Source organism: Physella acuta, unplaced genomic scaffold (assembly GCF_028476545.2).
Source record: "Physella acuta isolate Inbredline_101_S28 unplaced genomic scaffold, ASM2847654v3 ptg000914l, whole genome shotgun sequence".
NCBI lineage: Eukaryota > Metazoa > Mollusca > Gastropoda > Physidae > Physella > Physella acuta.
Window position 1 is genome coordinate 399,304 of NW_026732431.1, and position 20,697 is coordinate 420,000.

Below are 20,697 nucleotides of genomic sequence, written 5' to 3' on the forward strand. Positions count from 1 at the left end.
GCTGCCCTCAATCACCAAGGTCAAGGATCTTAGAGAAAGCAAAGACGACAACAGGTTCACGCCCAAACCCCATATCCAGAAGACGTCGCTACCGTTACTAAAACAGAAACCCAAAGACAAAATTACAGATTCTGTGTGTGAGGCTGAGAATTCAGACGTCAAAATGGCCAAGGGCAAGTTTCTACCAAAAATTAACCCACAAAAACAGAATGAACCTACCGGAAATAGAATTATCGTAAAAAGCAAAACAAGCAATAACAGCGGTGCGTGCTGGGACACAAAAACACAAACGAATAAAGATGTCAGGGCTAAAACATTAAAACCGGACGATAAGATGAAGTCAAGAATCGAAACAAAATCTAGACAAGTTTCTTTAAAACCCATTAAAAAAGACGATCCCAAGGCAAAAAATACTCCCCCTGAGATCAAATCAAGCGAGAAGGATACGCCCGAAAATAACTCGGACTTGTACGACCCGGTGCAAACCCTGGTGAAAAAAGTTGAGAGTGAAATCGCCGAGAAAGTTCTGCAGAAGTTGTCCAAACTCTCCAAGACGGGCAAGGTACAGGACGTTGACCCCGGCGCCAGCCTCAGCGAGAAGGTCAGGGCTAAACTGCAGCTGTTGGATGAGAGCTCGGATGAGGACGAGGCGATGGCTCTACCGGCTATGATGACTGATGCTAGAATTGGCATGTTCGCGTACAAGAAGGATACGCCCATGTTGAGAAAGACGGAGGTGAGTGCGATTGACGAAATGAAAGCAAAGTTTGAAACGGATGTTGCGGCGTCGTGTAAAGCAAATGGGAAATTAGGTCAAGTTGGTGGGACTAAGAAACAGCAGTCTTCGAAGTGTTACGAGAAAACCTACACGGATTTGAGGGCGGAGGCATTGGCAAGAGCAAGAGGTTCCTTTAAAACGTCTGCAAATTCTGAAAAGCAGGAGAACGTTAAACCCGGAAGTGTTGATAAAAAGGTCAACCCCATGCTTTTACCCAAAAAGACAACCAAGCCAAGCTTACTCAAAAACACCAACAACAACTATCGTGATGACGCGATCGACTGTGTGGATGAACACGCTTGCTGGGATGAGAGCAACAACATTTTACATTACAACGCGGACAGTTCATCTAGAGGCTATGATTGCTGTGATGACACAGACAGCTTTTATCAGGACTATACAAACAACTATTGTTTAGAAGACGAGACAAGCTGTCTTTACAACAGCAACAACAACTGTCTGGACTACAGTTTCAACCACAAAAGTCTAGACAGCATCGACATTAACTGTATGGACAGCAACGATAACGGTTCGGACAACAGCAATAATAACTGTTTCGACAACATGAGGAATAACTGTCTAGACAACTGTAACAATAAATGTGCGGACAACAGCAGCAGTAACTGTCTAGAAAACTGCAACAATAACTGTTCTGACAACAGCAACAATAACTGTCTAGAAAACTGCAACAGCAACTGTTCAGACAACAGCAACAATAACTGTCTGGACGAACATTGCAACACCTGTCTCAACAGCAGCATCCACCACTGCATAAACAACGCAAACCACATCTGCCATGACGACAGGTGCCACAACTCCCTCTATAACGCCAACAACAACTCCAGAGCCGCCTCTGACGAAGACGAAGCCACGCCCCGCTGTCAATCACCTGGCGACTACAGCACGCGGTGTGACCTTGAACGCATGCACTGCTGGTCGTCCTCTGGCCTGCTCACCCTCACCAAAGACAACCATCTCGACATCTGCGTCCACGCCGTGCAATGTTCAAGCAGAAAGCACACCAAGAAGTGCCGCATCCCTGTACGTATCTCCAGCAGAGACGCCCAGGCCAACAAACCCACGAGCGAGGAGAAAGTCAAAACAATCATGCACTGCCAAAAGTTCCCGCAGAACATTATCGTGGTTTTAAAAAACAACGACGGCGTCAAAATCGGAGAGGCTAAAGCTCCGATCGTTTACACCAGCACGGCAGCGGTGAATATGTCGGATCCGTACTTAACTGTTGAGATATTGGAAGATTCTCCGCTTTCGGAGGAGTCAGATTATGACCCGAAGAAACTATCCCTGGCGGAGAGGGTGAAGAAGTACCAAAAATCTAGGCCGAGAAATATTCTTTCCGGGACACTTCATGGCAACAAAAACAGACGTAAACATAGCAAGATAAAAAGAGGAGTTTTGTCTAGAAATGAATCACAAGAAAACCCGACTAGAGCGCCGCCTGTGCAAGACAAGGAAGGGGACGGTACTGGGAATATTTTTCAAGGCAAGCGTCTCTTAAACAGAAAGTGTGTAGACGTGAAAAGATGCGTGAATCAAGCAGAGCCAAATGTTCAAAACTGTAGGCTAAAGCCGAAGAAGTCAAGGGAAGAATTTACTAGAGGAAAACACGGAAAAGTCTTGGATATGAAATCTAATTCCCCATTACAACAAGCTGCCAAGTTGAATACCTGCAAGACTGCGGGGATTCAAACTCACCAAGAGCAGGTTAGAGAAGGTCAAGAGAACACGAACAGAAAAATACAAGGAAAGTATGTGACGCGGCTGGCTTCAAGAAACAGCGCAGAGCCACACGATCATGACCAGGGTCACAGCAACAAGCGTTTAAGACCCGTTGGGAAATTCGAAACTAACGGCTTAAATTTGATCTCAAGATGTGAGTTGTTTAGTTCAACATCACCCATCGACGATGGAGGTATCGTTCATACAGAAACATGCATCAATCTGACCAGTACTCGACTGGATGCTCCATCGCGTCAAGGCGAGACAACTCCAGCGGTCCAAATTGGTCGAGGCAATACACAACAAACATTAGGCACAACAGATACACCGCGTGATATCTACAGAGGCGCCAATGAGGGGAGAGACGGAACGCTGGTGGATATTACAGAACTACAACCCAGTTTAGATCTGAACATGAGTTTAAACTGCGAAACGATGGAGCCGGCTGGGGTCACAGGGCAGCAAGCAATGAACAAACACCCGCCTGAAAGGAGTTCATACAAAGACCCTTGCCAAGAAAAACAGTCCATTGACACACTAACTCCGTGTTTGTCACAAGCTCGTCATCCAAAGACAAAATCGAGAAAAACTTCAAAACCTGATCCATGCTCACAAGAAAAGGGTCACCCAAAATCTAACTGTGGTCTTAAAACTATCAAATCAAAATGTCACGGAGATTCGCCGGGGTCGCCAGGGACAGGCCGGAGAACGATATGCGCGAATCATGGGTTACAAGAATCGGCCCCAACACAACCAGAAACTGAACGAAACTCACCGGAGACAGAACACTCAAGACGGAATATTGAACCACCTTTATCGGGAGTAGACCGACATGGTGCCGAGTGTACTCAACCATCACCGAACACCGTACAGTTTTCCTTGTATCTCGTACAGTCCTGCCCGCCCGTTGACCAAAGCCTACAGCTCTATCTTGAGAACGAAAGAGAAACAATAGAAACCAGGAACTCCAGTTGTCAGCTAGATCCGAACAAATCCCCGCACGGTGTTATAAATTCTAAAATGATTGAAGATTTAGAAGCGGTTGAAAGCGCTCTTCCCATGCAAGAAAGGGATCACACATCAGACAAAATAAAGTCACAAATTTCTCTACAAATATCTCCAACCAGTGATCGCAAATCTTGTCTTTCAAAAAAATCATCAAGACAAACAAACGAACTTCAGGTATCAAATTCTCACTCGGGTCAAAACTCTGCTGCTTCCGAGTCTTCGGAAAAACAAAGCCCACCGGACAAAAAATTCCTTGAACTCATCAACAGAAAAGTCTCGGCTAAGAGATCCCAGGTGAAGGAGACACAGTCACGTGATACTCCCTGTCAGGTGGAGCAGGAACCGCCCGGGGATACAGAATCCTCGATGATCGTGGATCACTTCCAGGAAATCCACACCATGTGGCGGAAAAGCGCCAATAGAAGTTGTGAATCTAGAGATGATTCCGTCGACATTTTGGAGACATCGAGAAATAATGTTAAATCGTGTTTGGCGCATCAGATCGTTAACACTGAATCGAAATTGTCACAGGGAACAGAAAAGGTCGATGAAAGTGTAGATTGTGAATCTAAGGTATCGGAGCATTCGGGTCAAGATACCAAAAGTGTAGATTGTGAATCTAAGGTATCGGAGCATTCGGGTCAAAATACCAAAAGTGTAGATTGTGAATCTAAGGTATCGGAGCATTCGCATCAAACTACCAAAAGTGTAGATCGTGAATCTAGTTTGGGAAGATCAACCGCCCAAAGTCCAAAAGAAGAAGCTAGTGAATCTAAGTTGTCTGTGCGTACAGATGTAATAGCCAACAGTGTAGATTGTCAGGCTGAACCAGCAAGGTCAAAAACCCGATCCAAATTAGACTGTGAGTCAAAAAACCTAACTACGAAAGGTGTACCTTGTGGATCTAAAGTAGCCAAACCAACAGACCACAATGTAAAAGGTGTGGTTTGTGAATCTAAAGTATCAAAGCCAACAGACCAAATTACAAAAACTGTGGCTTGTAAATCTAAAGTATCAAAACCAACATCCAGAACTACAAAATGTGTAGCTTGTGAAGCTAAAGTAGTCATGCTAGCTGATCAATTATCCAGCGATAAGACAATAACTCCAGTAGAAAGTTATCGAGTCAGCAAAAGAAGACATAACAAAACAGATTCGGCAGAGGGTGAGGCCTGCGCTTCGACTGAAATGAACGAAGACCATTGCCCAACAGACCACCATTCTCACCACTCGCCTCGCTCAGTAAAGAAACCCTCATCAGAAAGCTACGACAACGATAATTTCATCAGCAAACATGAAAAAACTAAAGACCATGTACTAGAAGAAAGGGCAACCAATACTAAGAAACTATCAAATAATGGACCTTTCAAGTTAACGCCTGTCCTTGCTGCGGCATCGCCGAGTATTTCAAAGAAGATTCCGAAAACAAAAGGGATTCTCTTTGAGAAAATGACCTTGACATCCGCGGATTCCTCTGCGGCTTCCGTCCCCAGGTCCAAAAGTTCTGCCTCGAGGTGCTCCTTGTGTTCCAGCAAGGGTCAATGTCAAGGTCGTGATTCGAGAGCTTCACATCGCGCTGGGTGCACTCAATCCAGATGTCAAGAAGGTCCTGTTCGATCATCGGGCCATTTACAAATCGCTCAGCTTAGACATCAAAACCCTTGTGGTGGAAACGGTGAGCATCAAGTGAGGACTCGTTCGGGACGAGGAACACGGACGGACTGTCGAGAAACGAACAATGTATCTAGGATGACGTTCGACAAAACGGCAACTCCGGACAGTCGCGAGCAGGCTGAGACGGATGAGGAATACTGCACCAAAGAGATCGTCCCTTGGACGCGGAGAAACCCAACGCCGGCGGCTAAAGGCCAACAAAGGAAAGGACGATTAACCTTGACCTTACCGCGCTATGGTGATAAACGGTCGACACAGGCCACGCCAGCTGAAGAAAACCAGTCTTATGAGTACGTGGATTCGACAGAGGAAGAAACGTCTTCACCGGAAGAAACCACCGACAGCTCAGATTCAGACATGGAACAGGCCAGATCAAACCCTGGCAAAACTGGCCATTTTAAGCAGCCTTGCCATCAGTATGAAAAACCATCTTTACCTCCGTTGTCTAGAAGACAACTAGGTTTTCCCCATAGACCAAAGGTCAAAAGATTTTACTGAATAAGTCTTTGTGCTGTGTTTTATCAACACATTGCGTCGCCTGTGAATGACTATAACAAGTATTATCTTTCTTCATTCTTAAAACCTGTAATGAGCAAATTATGCCGATTTCTACATTTCATAATACTATGTTAATAAATCAATGGCTGTATACACTACCCGGACACAAGTACATGATAACATTGGTGCTAAACACAGCAAGTCTAGTTTGTTTCATTTCACTGATCCATTATTTTCATTTGGCTAAGGAACTTTATGTAGATATATGATATACTTTTTACTTAGAGCATTTTGTACAGTTTTCTTTTATATTTAATTTGTTAAATGTTTACAAGACTATATTATTAAACATTCGTTTTCTGGAAAATAAAAAACATTATTTACCACTTCATTTTGAAGTATATGGGGGAATTTGTTTTATTATTCTTTATGAGTGTTTTTTCCAGGCATCTCTTTAAGGGGGGGGGGTGAGAAGAAGCCACTAGCTAGCCACTACACCGAGATACTGACACTGGTGGTCTGAGTCAACATCGACCCTGTCCTCTACGCGGTTCGGGACGGTTTAAAAATATATTTCAGATAAAAAGTACGACATCGCAAGTAGATATTTCAATGGTAAAACTTTAAATCATCTCTCACTTTATGTCTGTGTGACGGCGTGGTTGAATTGTAGAGCGTTTGGATGGTAGCGCGGGGGTTTCGAGTTCAATATCGGTTCGGACTTGTGGCCTGAGGACGTGCTTTTGTCCACCCAGCTCTAATGGGTACCTGACATACGTTGGGGAAAGTCAAGACGGCTGGGCATAGCGCTGCCCACAGCATCCCTTCATATGTTGGCGTCAAGACGGCTGGGCATAGCGCTGACCACAGCATCCCTTCATATGTTGGGGAAAGTCAAGACGGCTGGACATAGCGCTGACCACAGCATCCCTTCATATGTTGGCTTCAAGACGGCTGGGCATAGCGCTGACCACAGCATCCCTTCATATGTTGGCGTCAAGACGGCTGGGCATAGCGCTGACCACAGCATCCCTTCATATGTTGGGGAAAGTCAAGACGGCTGGACATAGCGCTGACCACAGCATCCCTTCATATGTTGGCTTCAAGACGGCTGGACATAGCGCTGACCACAGCATCCCTTCATATGTTGGGTTCAAGACGGCTGGGCAATGCGCTGACCACAGCATCCCTTCATATGTTGGGGAAAGTCAAGACGACTGGACATAGCGCTGACCACAGCATCCCTTCATATGTTGGGTTCAAGACGGCTGGGCAATGCGCTGACCACAGCATCCCTTCATATGTTGGGGAAAGTCAAGACGACTGGACATAGCGCTGACCACAGCATCCCTTCATATGTTGGGGAAAGTCAAGACGACTGGACATAGCGCTGACCACAGCATCCCTTCATATGTTGGGGAAAGTCAAGACGGCTGGACATAGCGCTGACCACAGCATCCCTTCATATGTTGGGGAAAGTCAAGACGGCTGGACATAGCGCTGACCACAGCATCCCTTCATATGTTGGCATCAAGACGACTGGACATAGCGCTGACCACAGCATCCCTTCATATGTTGGGTTCAAGACGGCTGGACATAGCGCTGACCACAGCATCCCTTCATATGTTGGCGTCAAGAAACATTTGAAATCAGAGTCATCTGACCAACGGATCGCTAGATGTAAAGAGGAATCTTTAGTTTACGATTACATGGGAGAAGCGACAATGTTTATAAAACTAAGAATACTTGTGTTTTAGGAAAATGAAATTATTATCTGCTTTGCACTCGTCTTACATTTCCGTTTAATATAACTAACGAAGTGAAACCGAACATAGACATCACAATTATTATTGAGAGCTTTGTAGAAGTACAAAAGTCCTAACTGAACTCTAGTGCCCCCCCCCCCCCCGTTTCAACGACACACACACAGAAGTCTAATGTTATCGACTGCTTTGATTTCTCCAACTCCAAACATTTTTAGCTCTCTGCCATCGCTTTGAACATGAACAAAGAATTTTTTTATATAAGGTTTTATATCTTGTTTTACTTAAAAACACGACATTTAAAACGTTCAATAAATTCAACATAATATATATTTTTTTGGAAAAAGGAAAAGATAATATTTTAAATGAATGAAAAAAATGACTATCAATTTTTTTTTAACTTGTAATACTTTTTTTTTTAATAAAGAATTTTTCAACAAACAAAAACGTGCCCGGAACTCCAGCAACGAATGGCCGTCATACTTCTAAAAATTATGTACGATAGCATAACAAAATATAGTTATAAAAATATGTTTGATTTTTGTTGGGCTTTGAGTTTATAAAGTATTTAATGTTGTTGTTTACGTTTTGTCAATACAAATGTACATAAACATGGCGTAAACATGGACTCGTTGTTTTAAAGACAAGTATAAGTTTATTTAAAAATTGTATTCGCAAAGTTTTTAGTACAAATTACTAAGAAGTTGGGTTATAAGAAGATCGATCACGGAGTTTCAGTACAGCCAATCAATGTTTGTTTTACGAAAATGAAACTTCAGGCTATAATTTAAGCTTATGAAAATAAATAAAATGTAACCTTAAACAAAATAATTATTTTCTTTTTCTCTATTTTTGAAACTTTTTTTCACTGATTTTTTAAAAAATTAAATTTCAGAAATGTTATTGAGCTTAAGTTTTTTTTTTTAAGGCTATTTGAACAGTTAATGATTGTATGTATGTGCTAGTGCAAAAGTTTATTTGAGCAGTTTATGATTCTATGTATGTGCCAGTGCTAAAGTTTATTTGAACAGTTTATGATTGGATGTATGTGCTAGTGCTAAAGTTTATGTGAACAGTTTATGTTCTATGTATGTGCCAGTGCTAAAGTTTATTTGAACAGTTTATGATTGGATGTATGTGCTAGTGCTAAAGTTTACTTGAAAGATGTATGATTATATGTGTCAGTGCAAAAGTTTACTATTTGAACCAGTTTCTTCCAGGCATCTCTTCGGTCCGCCCCACCCCCTCCCCCGAAGAAAGTCTACCCCCCCCCCCCCGAACGAGATGGATTTTATATAGTAAATATACACTTTTACTAGTGTCTAGTGTCCGCCGCCGCCCCCCCCCCAACCCCGAAAAATGTAAACCGCCCCCCCCCCCCAAAAAAAAAATTTCAAAAAGAAGAAAGTCTGGAAGAAACACTGATTTGAACAGTTTATGATTTATGTATGTGATAATGCTTAAGTTTATTTGAACAATCTATGATTGTATATATTATGTGCTAATGTTTAAGTGTATTCAACAGTTTCTGATTGTATATGTCTCAGTGCTAAAGTTACTATAAGAACAGCTTCTTGAGCCCACTGATTTATCTAGTGTAAACACAGACTAGAGAAGGCTGTAACCAGGTGTGAAAGATTTGAACTCAAGGGGCAGAAACATCCAAGAACACAAGAAAATTATCATACAGCCCTACCTGTACTGCTTGTTTCTTTCTTTGACTTTTGTAGGATTTCAATCGTCCATTTCGTGACTATGACTTTTATTTTTCTCATGCATGTAGAGATGCTGTTTCTAGTTCACGTATTGTTTGTGATGTCTGTCTACATTTCTATTTATTAATAGTTTCGCATCAACTGCATATGCAATATACTGAAGCAGTTGGTTGTAAACAGTGATCAAACTCAGGGGCGTAGCGAGGGGGAGGGGTGCGGACCGCACCGGGTGACACCATTTAGAGGGGTGACACCAAGGCAAAAAATAGCAAAATATATAGAGAAAAACTTGAGGGGGGGGGGTGCTAATCGAAAGTTTGAGGGTGGGGGGGGGTGCAAATCGAAAATTTGAAAGTTTGTCCCCGGGAACAGAGGCGTAGTGAGGGGGGGGCGGGGGGGACATATGTCCCCTGGCGCCGACCTTAGGGGGGGGCGCCAAATTGAAAGTTTGAGGGGGGGTGCAAATGAAAAGTTCGAGGGGGGGTGCAAATCGAAAGTTTGAGGGGGGGGGGTGCAAATGAAAAGTTCGAGGGGGGGGGTGCAAATCGAAAGTTTGAGGGGGGGGGTGCAAATGAAAAGTTCGAGGGGGGGTGCAAATCGAAAATTTGCTCCCGAGGGGGGCGCCAAATTGAAAGTATGTCCCCGGGCGCCGGGAAGGGTCGCTACGCCTCTGGGGGGTGACACCATTAAGTGCCGCACCGGGTGACACCCGACCTCGCTACGCCACTGATCAAATGTTGTGTTTCTGCCGTTTCTCTTAGGTAATGTGCTTGTATTATTTCTCCGGTTTGAATTTTATGATTAAAACTATTATCTCAAAAACATGAATTGATCATGTAATTTTATTAGATATTATTTTTATATTTTGTTTTTTTTCCCCTGTAGTCATTTTGTTCTTGCCCAGATTCCATCTTTAGTGAAGTCAGTGGCGTAGGCAGGGGGGTTAGGGGGGTCATAACCCCCCCCCCCCCCATAGACCCCTCGGTATATAGAAAAAGTATGAGGGGGGTGTGCAAATCGAAAGTTTGAGGGGGGGGTGCAAATCGAAAGTTTGAGGGGGGGGGGGTGCAAATCGAAAGTTTGAGGGGGGGAGTGCAAATCGAAAGTTTGTCCCCGGGTAAAAATTGAACCGCCCCCCCCCCCCTTGAGACGATCCTGGCTACGCCACTGAGTGAAGTTACCTGTCGCTCACCTGTGTGGACCCTTCAACAAAAGCTAGGCCCAGCCACCTTTCATATCTCTAGCTTGAGTTATATAATCATTGCACTTGGTGAATTAGGAGACTTAGATACTAGTGTATAGATGTTTTTAAGCACGTGTTTCGGGCTTAAATGCATTGTAATGCTTTATTTTTTCCCATTATAGCTTTAGTGATATTGTCATTTGTTATTTCTATTAAGTTTGAACCATTATATTAATTTTTAATAAACCAGCGCTGATATAGTACTGACATAACCGCACACACAACATTAAATATCCAAGAAATAAAGTGGCGATAAGATGATTATAAACAACCCAGTTCTATAAAGTATCTCATATGTCTAAATCATACCGTAATTAAAAAAATGTTAACCGTTTTTCTTGTGGGTCGGTCTAACTCTTAGCAACGCGTGCAACTAAGTATATTAATTATACCCAGAACAAATAAATAAATAAAACTTGTAAAATCATAATTTTATTATATATATATATATATACATAACTAGAATGATTATAAAGAGGTAAATGCTTATATATATATATATATATATATATATATATATATATATATATATATATATATATATATATATATATATATATATATATATATATATATATATGTTTTTTGCAAACTTTTTGAACAAGTTAACCTGTAAAATTTACTAGTCACAATATTTATGTATTACTTGGTAATGTAAAATAACTATATAAAAATCAGGAATGTATAATTAAAAAATAGCAGAAAGTGAGATTGTAGGTGGCATAGAAAATTCCTGTAAAATGAACCAGCAGTCCAATAACAGGGAAAATGTATCAGATTATTGGAATTAAGTGGGTTATTAGCTCGGGATTGTATAGCCTCAAATGTATTACATTGTGCTGCAGCCATTCATACATCTAAAAATGTACAAAATGATAAATTATTCTAGCGTCTTTTATGACAGACACTCGTATGCACAGCTACGTAAAGCATGAAAAATTTGATCTTCACATTTGATCTTAACCACCCCCCAAAAGAAAGTACATATATATATATATATATATATATATATATATATATATATATATATATATATATATATATATATATATATATATATATATATATATTAGTAAATATGTATATTTGCATGTGTATATTTATTCACATATTTTTTATGTATTTAATTTTTTTACATCATCCACCCCCGCCCCCCCCCCATACATGGATTAACACATAAGTTATTACGATTCTCAACCAAACCATTTACCTCAGTCATATTTTGCAACGTTGAGTTAATGTAACTCCACCTCCACCCCACGGCGATTGCTTTAAGCTGTGATCAGATATAATACTAACGATTTTTATCTATAGGATGTTATAAATACAGCTTGATGTAGCATGTTTTCTCTATCATTAGCAGGTTTATGTCTTGGTGTCACCCCCCCCACCTCCTCAATCCATGTCAGGATTTGTCGAATTTGCTCTTAAAAGACTATTTAACACTCTAATTAATCACTTAATTAAGTGGAATTATCATTTTTCTGTATATATTTTGCTATTTTTTGCCTTGGTGTCACCCTCCTAAATGGTGTCACCCGGTGCGGTCCGCACCCCACCCCCTCTCGCTTCGCCCCTGAGTATTAGTATTGTAATACTAGCTTAAATGTTGGGATCAGAAATTAGATATAGGACCATATTTAACCTTGGGTTAGTGATAGGGTTAGCGTTGACAGAAGGTTATTTATAGTATTTAGTTAGAAGCAACTTTTAAGAAGATTGTGTTATTGGACTCTGTTTTAACACATACAACCTTTTATTGGTAATTTTTGCTAAATATGAAATAAATTAGCCCCATAAAGTTAATATTGTATAGTATGTAAATCAGTGACTAAAGTTTATGTAATTGATTTTATTTTTAAACAACAAAATTGTGAAAATCAACAATTTAAATGGAAAGGCAACTGCAAAAATTTAAGTTGAGTAAACTTGTATTTTCAAATAGTTTTTTATGTAATGTAATTTCTCTGTTTTTTAATTGGTAAATCCCTATATATTCACCTGAAAAGTAATAATAATTAGAAAGAACTATTTATTTCTTTTGTTTCACTTTGTAGAAAAATGAATAAGCTAATACAAATATAAAATTGTACAATTACTAATACGTTGATAATTTATGTATTTTATGTGGAGTAAAATGATTATATAAACTACTTCTAGTCTTCTTTATTATATATTCTTGAATAGTGAAATTGTGATCAGAAACAAATACAGTTTTCTTTATTAAAAGTCCGAAATTTCACATTTCTGGCATAGAAGAGAAAGTTATCCATTTCTAATATTATTTTCCAGCATTAAAACAATGATATTCAGTAAAACTGACCACACTATCCCGTACTAGGCCGTGATAGCAAAAAACAGATAAACGTTACTTTATCTGCCCCATGAACCGTAGGGTTTTAAAGGGTACTTTACTACTTAATTAGAGACAAGTAGTTTTTATTTAATTTATCCCATTGAGTACTTAATTTAACTAACAGAACTAAAACTTGGAAACAAGTCTAAACCGTTATTGAATCGGATTAGACCTGAACAAGCATCAGGCTATTAGAGCAGGGGTTTCCAAACTACGGCCCGCGGGCCGTATGCGGCCCGCGAGGTCATTTCATCCGGCCCGCGGCGATCTTTTTGTCCACTGAATAAATGTTGTTAGAGGTGACTGAGGAACTTTGCACAGAAAATTCAAAACAATTTGAAAATGTAGCTTTGGGTGCAAATACAATTGCCCGCCGTGTTGCAGACATTGGTGAAAACATCGTGACTCAAATAGCGAAATATGCAAGCAAGCTTCGCCATTTTTCAGTTGCAATGGATGAGTCGCTGGACAGTTGTTCCACCTCAACTTTTTGTGTTCATTAGAGTGGGTATAGAAATTGGCCTCTGCTGCAGACATAACTAGTCATTTAAATTTTCTGAACCTAAAACGGCAAGAGAGGGAAATCTAGTATCTTATCTGTACACCCACCTAAAGGCCTTCAGATTCAAACTTGTCATGTATTTGGAACACGTACAGGCCAACAACTTGACGCACTTTCAGCACTGCAAGTTCTTTACGGCTGAAGCAACAAATGAATTTCCCACTTCATTTACATATGATCATCAAAGACTTCCAGCTGCAGTTTCAGTAGGTTCTCTGACTTGGCTTAGACGGCAGAAGAAGTAAGACTGCCTCAAAGCCCTTTTGAAGCAAATGTGGCCAGTTGCAAAGATGAACAGCAGCTGGAGGTCATTGAATTGAAAGAAAATGACTCCCTTAGAGACACGTTCAAAGAAGGGCAGATTAATTTTCATAAGTTTTTGCACAAGGAAGACTTTCCTAATATTAAAAGTTCTGCATCAAAGTATCTTTCAAATTTTGAAACTTGAAATTTGCAAATATTTCTATATGAATTATATTTCGTGGGGGGGGGGGTAGACGATCTTTGGGAGGGGTGGGGGCGCCCCCTCCCCGAAGTGATGCCTTAAAGAAACTCTGGCCCCCGAACTGAAGACCCCTGTATTAGAGTGAAAGCTGTTGAAAATTTTGGGGCATACATAGTGTTAGGTCAGAATTCCACAAACATCCATTCACTAGATAATTACAGGGTACACCGTAGGGATGGACAGTAGGTGACACGTTCAAAGAGACTGACCGCTCTGACAGGACAATAGTAGTCTTTATACTGATCAGTAGCCAGGGTTGTTAGCGCCAGGGGGATAATTTGTTAGGTCACAAGTTTTGAGCCCATTGTCCCATGGGAATAGCTAGGGGGGTTAAGACAGGGGTATAAATACAGGCAGGTTAGTTAGTCTCTCTCTCTCTCGCACAAGCGCTCCCGACGTTAGCGGTTAGGGGAAGCCTCGCTCAGCAGAACAAGCAATCAGCGATTTTATAAACAGCGCAAACTAAGAAGGTCTCCTGTTCCGTTGGTTATTTTACTGTAGCTGACTCGGGTAGAATCATTAAATACCCCTAGACAACGACGGCCTTATTGGCTAGTGCCCGAGCCAGTGTCAGCAAAGTATTCGGCCGGCGACTAAGCAACCGGACGGCAACATCGTACTCCGGTCTGCAACACACAGTATTATTCAGTATAGATTGTAATTGAAGTTTGAATTTTTTTTTCAGCATAACTAAACAAAGCATGTAGATCTATTACATTCTACACTTTTTTAAAATTGTTGTTGGTCAATTTGTTCAAAAAGCTAATTTGAAATGCTATCAAATGTTTTGTATTCTCTGTGATAACACTCTGGAATTTTAGGATTTTAAACAGATTTTTGTTGTTGTTATGTTACATCCTTTAAAAATCTCATTACCTTGTTTTGCTAACCATTGAGAAGAAACTAATTAGGTTTTTAGAGCTAAGTGAAATAGATAAGTGCATATATTTAATTAGACTGAAATTAATTTCCCCAGGATAAAGCCAATTTTAACTTTGCTCTGTGTAGCTCTAGTTTACAATTTTGTTCAGTTGCTATCAGTTTTAAACTTGTGAAACAACCTAAAATCTCTATTGATTTTTCTATACATGTTCCTACAACCTGAATTTAGGTAGTTTATCACTAATGAATTTAACTGAGGAATGTAATTGATTAGTGGATGAGATTTACCTAGGAACATAGTTAATGTTTGGATATTTACCAAGGAATGTGAAATGTTGTGTTGAACGTTTTTTATGTGATTGTATCATCAGTGTAGGAAATATTTTCTTTAGTGAACTTAATTAAGTTTGTGGTAATCTATCGTTTTAGGTACGTAAAATCAGCCGAAGCAAGTAATGTGCGAGAAAGGTGGCTCATTAATATGGCTACTTTATATTATTATATTTTTGAGTCAAATATAATACACTAGGCATTCTGCCTAGCTTCGCTTAGGTTTGCAAAATACTTATGAGAGTTTTAATGATTAATTAATTTGTGTTTGGCTGTTATGTGGAGTGCTTAGGGCCTAAGTTTAAAGTTACAGTCTGAGTATTTTCACGTCATGAAAGCATTGGTGTATTCGTAAAGTTAAGATGCCATCCAGGAGGGGTGAGTTGCATGTCTTCATGTCCCAGACTTCTCTCTGTGATGTTCTTCTGATGTTAGATATTTCTGTCCCTCCCAACCCCACACTGACAGTCTTGTTTTAGTATTTAATTGTTTTATATTTTAACAGACACTTATCGTGTGAATATTTTAAAATTATTTCTCAACCAAAGTATTACAAGGATTCTAATAAACATTTTAAGTAAATATTTAAAATGCGTTCTGTGGTTGCAATCAGTATAATGTGTAATATTTAAAAAAATGAATTCTCCTTAAGTATTAGCCCAAACTAGTGCAGCATTGCCAGTGAATATGAAAATTATTTATGAAGTTTGACTACGATGTTCTGTAGTATGAAGCCTTTTGTGTATCGTTCTATATTTCACAAATCATGTTGGAACTCATCAATATTACTTAAAGCTTATGAAACGTGGTTTTTACTTAAGCATTGTTTTTTTTTTTTAAGTTATCTCATAAAACTCCAATCAGAACTATTTATTTTGCTTTGTTGCTTGATACTGACTTGTTAAGTATTGGATGTAGCTGTACACAAGTTAAATGTTGGCAGATATAAAATCTAATTAATGCTGTTCATCATGCTTATAATATTTTTTTAAAACAAAGAGAGGTTTAAAACAAAGGAAGATTTAAAAACGAAGAAATATTTGAAAACATTATCTTTCCTATAACAAATGATTTGGTCAGTTTGTTCAACAATTATTTTTTTAAGACTAACTTAATTTAATATTAACTAAATGTCTCATTTTTAAATAAAAGATGATGAAAATGTAGTTTGAAATATCAGGTAACTTATAAAAATGAATGACCCGCACTTCCGGTTTATTCTGTTTGTTTTAAAACCCATTTTATATTCTTTCATAGCAAATGTTTCACAGTTGATATTTGCTTGACCATTTTCTTTACAAACTCTCACCAAAAGCATGCTTTGACATGACCAATTATATAATTAACCTACAGTGCTGCCCTGTCAGTAATTAATTACCTGTTTTAGCATTAATTAAGCAGATGTGTCTAATTGTTCTTTAGCACATAAAAAAGAAAACACACTGCTTTCCTCCACTCTCTGTGTTGATAATATATTTTATCCATCCCCTCCATCTGTTTTGAATATATTTCATATTTTTATTTCACACTTTAAAGTTAAAACATCGATAAGCTGATATTACACATTTATGAAATGCTGACATTGGTACAGGTATTTTTATAAATAGTACTTAAAAAACAGCATGCATCTTTTAATTTATTATTTATTGAAATATATGACTATGACACAAACCCTTGAAAAATAAATACACTGATTTTTGCCATACGTCACACAACTTTTAATAGAATAGGGAAATAACCCATGAAACATAACACAAACCATGGATAACACATCAGTAAGATAAAGGAAAAATAAGAACATCGACGCAACGCTAAATTACTATCAAATGTGCATCTATTGTTCTATTGGTGTCACGCGCTTACACACACACACACACACACGTGCGAACAAATACACACACACGTATAAATACACACAGTTACACACTTGTAGGCTGTTGTATAATAATTTGCTTGTTCGTATGATATGCATATTTGTAATTTTCCACTTTGGTGGACGTTGTATTTGCTGTCGCCCCTCCCCTAACTTTTTGTCCATTGGCGTCGATTCCTGCAGATATAATATCAATCCACCTAGAAAAAGCACTTAAGTTGACTTTAGGGCTAACTCTAACAGTTATTAATTCAATTGCAAAAATTATAAAATTGTATGTCACCCCCCCCCCCCCCCCTCACTTCAGACATGGATTGAATCATAAGTTATTACAATTTTTAATAAAAACTATTTCCTCAGGCAAATTTTGCAACATTTAAATTTAGTTTAGGTAACTTTTTGCTATTTTTGCCTTTGTGTCATCCCCCTCAAAATTGTGTCACCCGGTGCGTTCCGCCTCCTACCCCCCCCCCCCCCCCCATACCCTCATTATGCCTCATTATATATATATATATATATATATATATATATATATATATATATATACACTAGCTGTCAAATACATTTTAAAAGTACTCATTGAAGACCATAAAATATAATTTATCAAACAAAACAACACAAAACATAACACAACCAGAGACGCAACACAACCGAATTCGTAATCCTTGTAAAAAAACAATTTGATATGATGGAGTATTAAAAAGATTTAAGACAAGCGAACCACATTATGTGAGTTAATCACTCTCTTAAAAAGTATATGTAGGCTTTTATAAGTCTGATCTCTTATTTGCAATTTTGAAACTCAGCTATAATAATTATTTCTAAATTATTTGACATAAAAGTTTATTCAATTTTACTGTGCAAACAATTTTGTCGAACAATAGAAATAAATATATTAATATTATTATAAATTAATATAAATGCTAAACTATTGAGACAAAAAGAAAGTTAATAAAAGCTATGTTTATATAAAATGGTACTCAAACAATGTTAATCTTTGAACAGCTAGGTTGATGAAATTTCATATATAAGTATTGTATCAAAATTATAGTTCTATGTCAACTTTTCATCAATTTCTGAAAACAGGAAGTGGAACTTATTCTACTTTCAATTTCTCAAAAGCCTATAACTTGAGTACTGTTTCAGATAGATAAATGAAATTTCACATGTAAGTAAAAGATCTAACTCTCCGCCTTCTGCAAAATTTTGAGTAATTTCCGTTGACCGGAAGTAGTAATTTACGCCAGTGGCGTAGCTAGGTCGGGTGTCACCCGGTGCGGCACTTAATGGAGTCCACCCCCCCCCCCCCCCCCCAGAAGTGTAGCGACCCTTCCCGGGGACAAACTTTCAAATTTTTGATTTGCACACCCCCCCTCAAACTTTCGATTTGCACCCCCCTAAATTTATAAGTTCAACAGCAGATTTGAAACTTGAAGTTTTTCTTATCTAATTTTGTTGAGTGAATAAAAATGTCAAGAGTTTCTCAATTTGGTTGAATGTCATTGAACATACCACCGAACAGCCACAACCACATATTAACAAACACTCCAGCAATCACTGTGGCTAACATCAAATACAGCTCAACAAGTACATCACCAAGCTGAGCAAACACCCTACTCACAACCACATTAACAACCACAAAACAACCACATTAACTACCACGCCATCAACCAAACACTTCAACCACTAAAACCAACAACCACAGCAGCTACTATACCATCAACCAAACAATTCAACCACTAACACCAACAACCACATCAACTACCATACCATCCACCGAACACTTCAACCACTAGCAACAACAACCACATCAACTACCACACCATCAACCTAACACTTCAACCAAAAACACCAACACCCATATTAACAACCCCACCAAACATCCACAAACAAAAGGCGGCTTCTCTTTTGTTGTCTACTTCATAGTCGGTCATTACCGCGGTGTCGGGTATATATTTTGGGTAGACTCGTTCGACGCATTAGTTTATAGATGCAAGTCATCTGAAACATTCGATCTGTCTATGATTCAAAATAAGAGAAACTAGATTTTTTGTTATTCATATTTAGTATGGATAAAGTTCTTAGTATTCGTGAGATTCATAAAGTGATGCACAATGGATATGTTTATGTTAAAAAAAATATTTAACAGGAGGTGGGGTTAGTTTTGATTGTGAAAAGCGTCGAGGAAATGGAACAAAAATGTCTGAATGCAAAGCAAAGATGAAAATTAAAAACGACACTGTTGTTGGATTTCTGCATGAACACACACATGCATCAGATGTAACACAATTTGAAGTTCTTCAAGTTCGACACACTATTAAAAAAGGGCATTTGAAACAGAGGAAACACCAAAACAGATTCTAGGTAGAGAGATGCAAAATCTCAGTGAAGCAGCGTCTGTGCAGATGGTTCCTATTCCACATCTGCGGCGTCATATTCGTAAACAGCGACAAGCTAATCATGTTCAACATCCTCATTCAACCGATCGCTCTACCATTGAACTGCCGGATGAATACAAGAAACTATCTAGTGGTGAGAATTTCCTATTATTTGATAGTGGTGTTTGCGACAACAACAGAATTTTAATATTTGGCACTAATGAATCATCCTCTTTATTAGAACAACCTTTACATTGGTTTATGGATGGGACTTTGATCATTGTGCCTGATATATTTTTTCCAATTATATACAGTTCATGCCTTCATCAGCGGCGTTGTCATTGCATGCCTGTACTCTTTGCTGCCAAACAAAGCGACTGAAACTTATCGCCGTCTTTTTATGAAATTAAAAGAACAAATGCCGGCCACCCGGCCTGTTTCAGCTATGCTGGATTATGAAAAATCCGCCTTGAATGTTGTTTCTGAATGTTATGAAGCCATACACGCCCAAGTAGTTTTTGTCATTTGACACACAGCCTATACCGAAAAGTACATGCTTTTGGATTTCAAACTAAGTACGTGGATGAAGCAGATTTCGCCGTCATGGTAAGGATGATAGGTGCTTTGGCTTTTGTGCCGATAGCAGACGTTGAAATGTTTTTGAAGAACTTCGAGAACATACGGAAAATACCAATGGAATGCAGCAACTGCTGGATTATTTTGAGGATAATTATATTGGAAGAGTAAGACGTCGAGACCGAGCTGTTCCCCTTTATGAGCCTCACATCTGGAACATACACCACAGGGTGGACAATGAGTTACCTCCCACCAACAACAGCGTCGAGGGTTGGCACCGTAAAATGCAAGCTGTTGTTGATGCTGACCATCCAAATATCTGGCGCTTCATCAATATTCTCAAACGAGAACATGGTTTTCACAAAGTGGTCATCGGTCAGCGGCTGGGCGGACATCCAGTAGAACCACCAAGAACAAAATATCGTAACATGAATTCTCGTATTTTAACATCGTTAAGGACTAGCCAACAGAAATTACATGGACTATTTAAGAGGGATAGCTTACAATATACAAATTTAAATGTCTGTAAGTTTTCCTCCATTTTCTAATTCAGAAATGTACTATTTTACGTTGTCAGTTTTTTTTATTTTACTCATGTAAGTTCATTTAGATTTTGTTGTAGCCTATATATTTTTGAATATTAAAATTGTAAGTTTTCCTTTTGTTTTGTTTTTTATTTCAGAAAATAAAAATTCAAAAATGTATATTTTATGTTGCTTTTTTAAACTTTATTCATGTTTTTACAATTAGATTGTAATTGTGTTTATTTACTCTGTATGTACCGGTCGGGCCCAAACTTGATTAATCAACATAGAT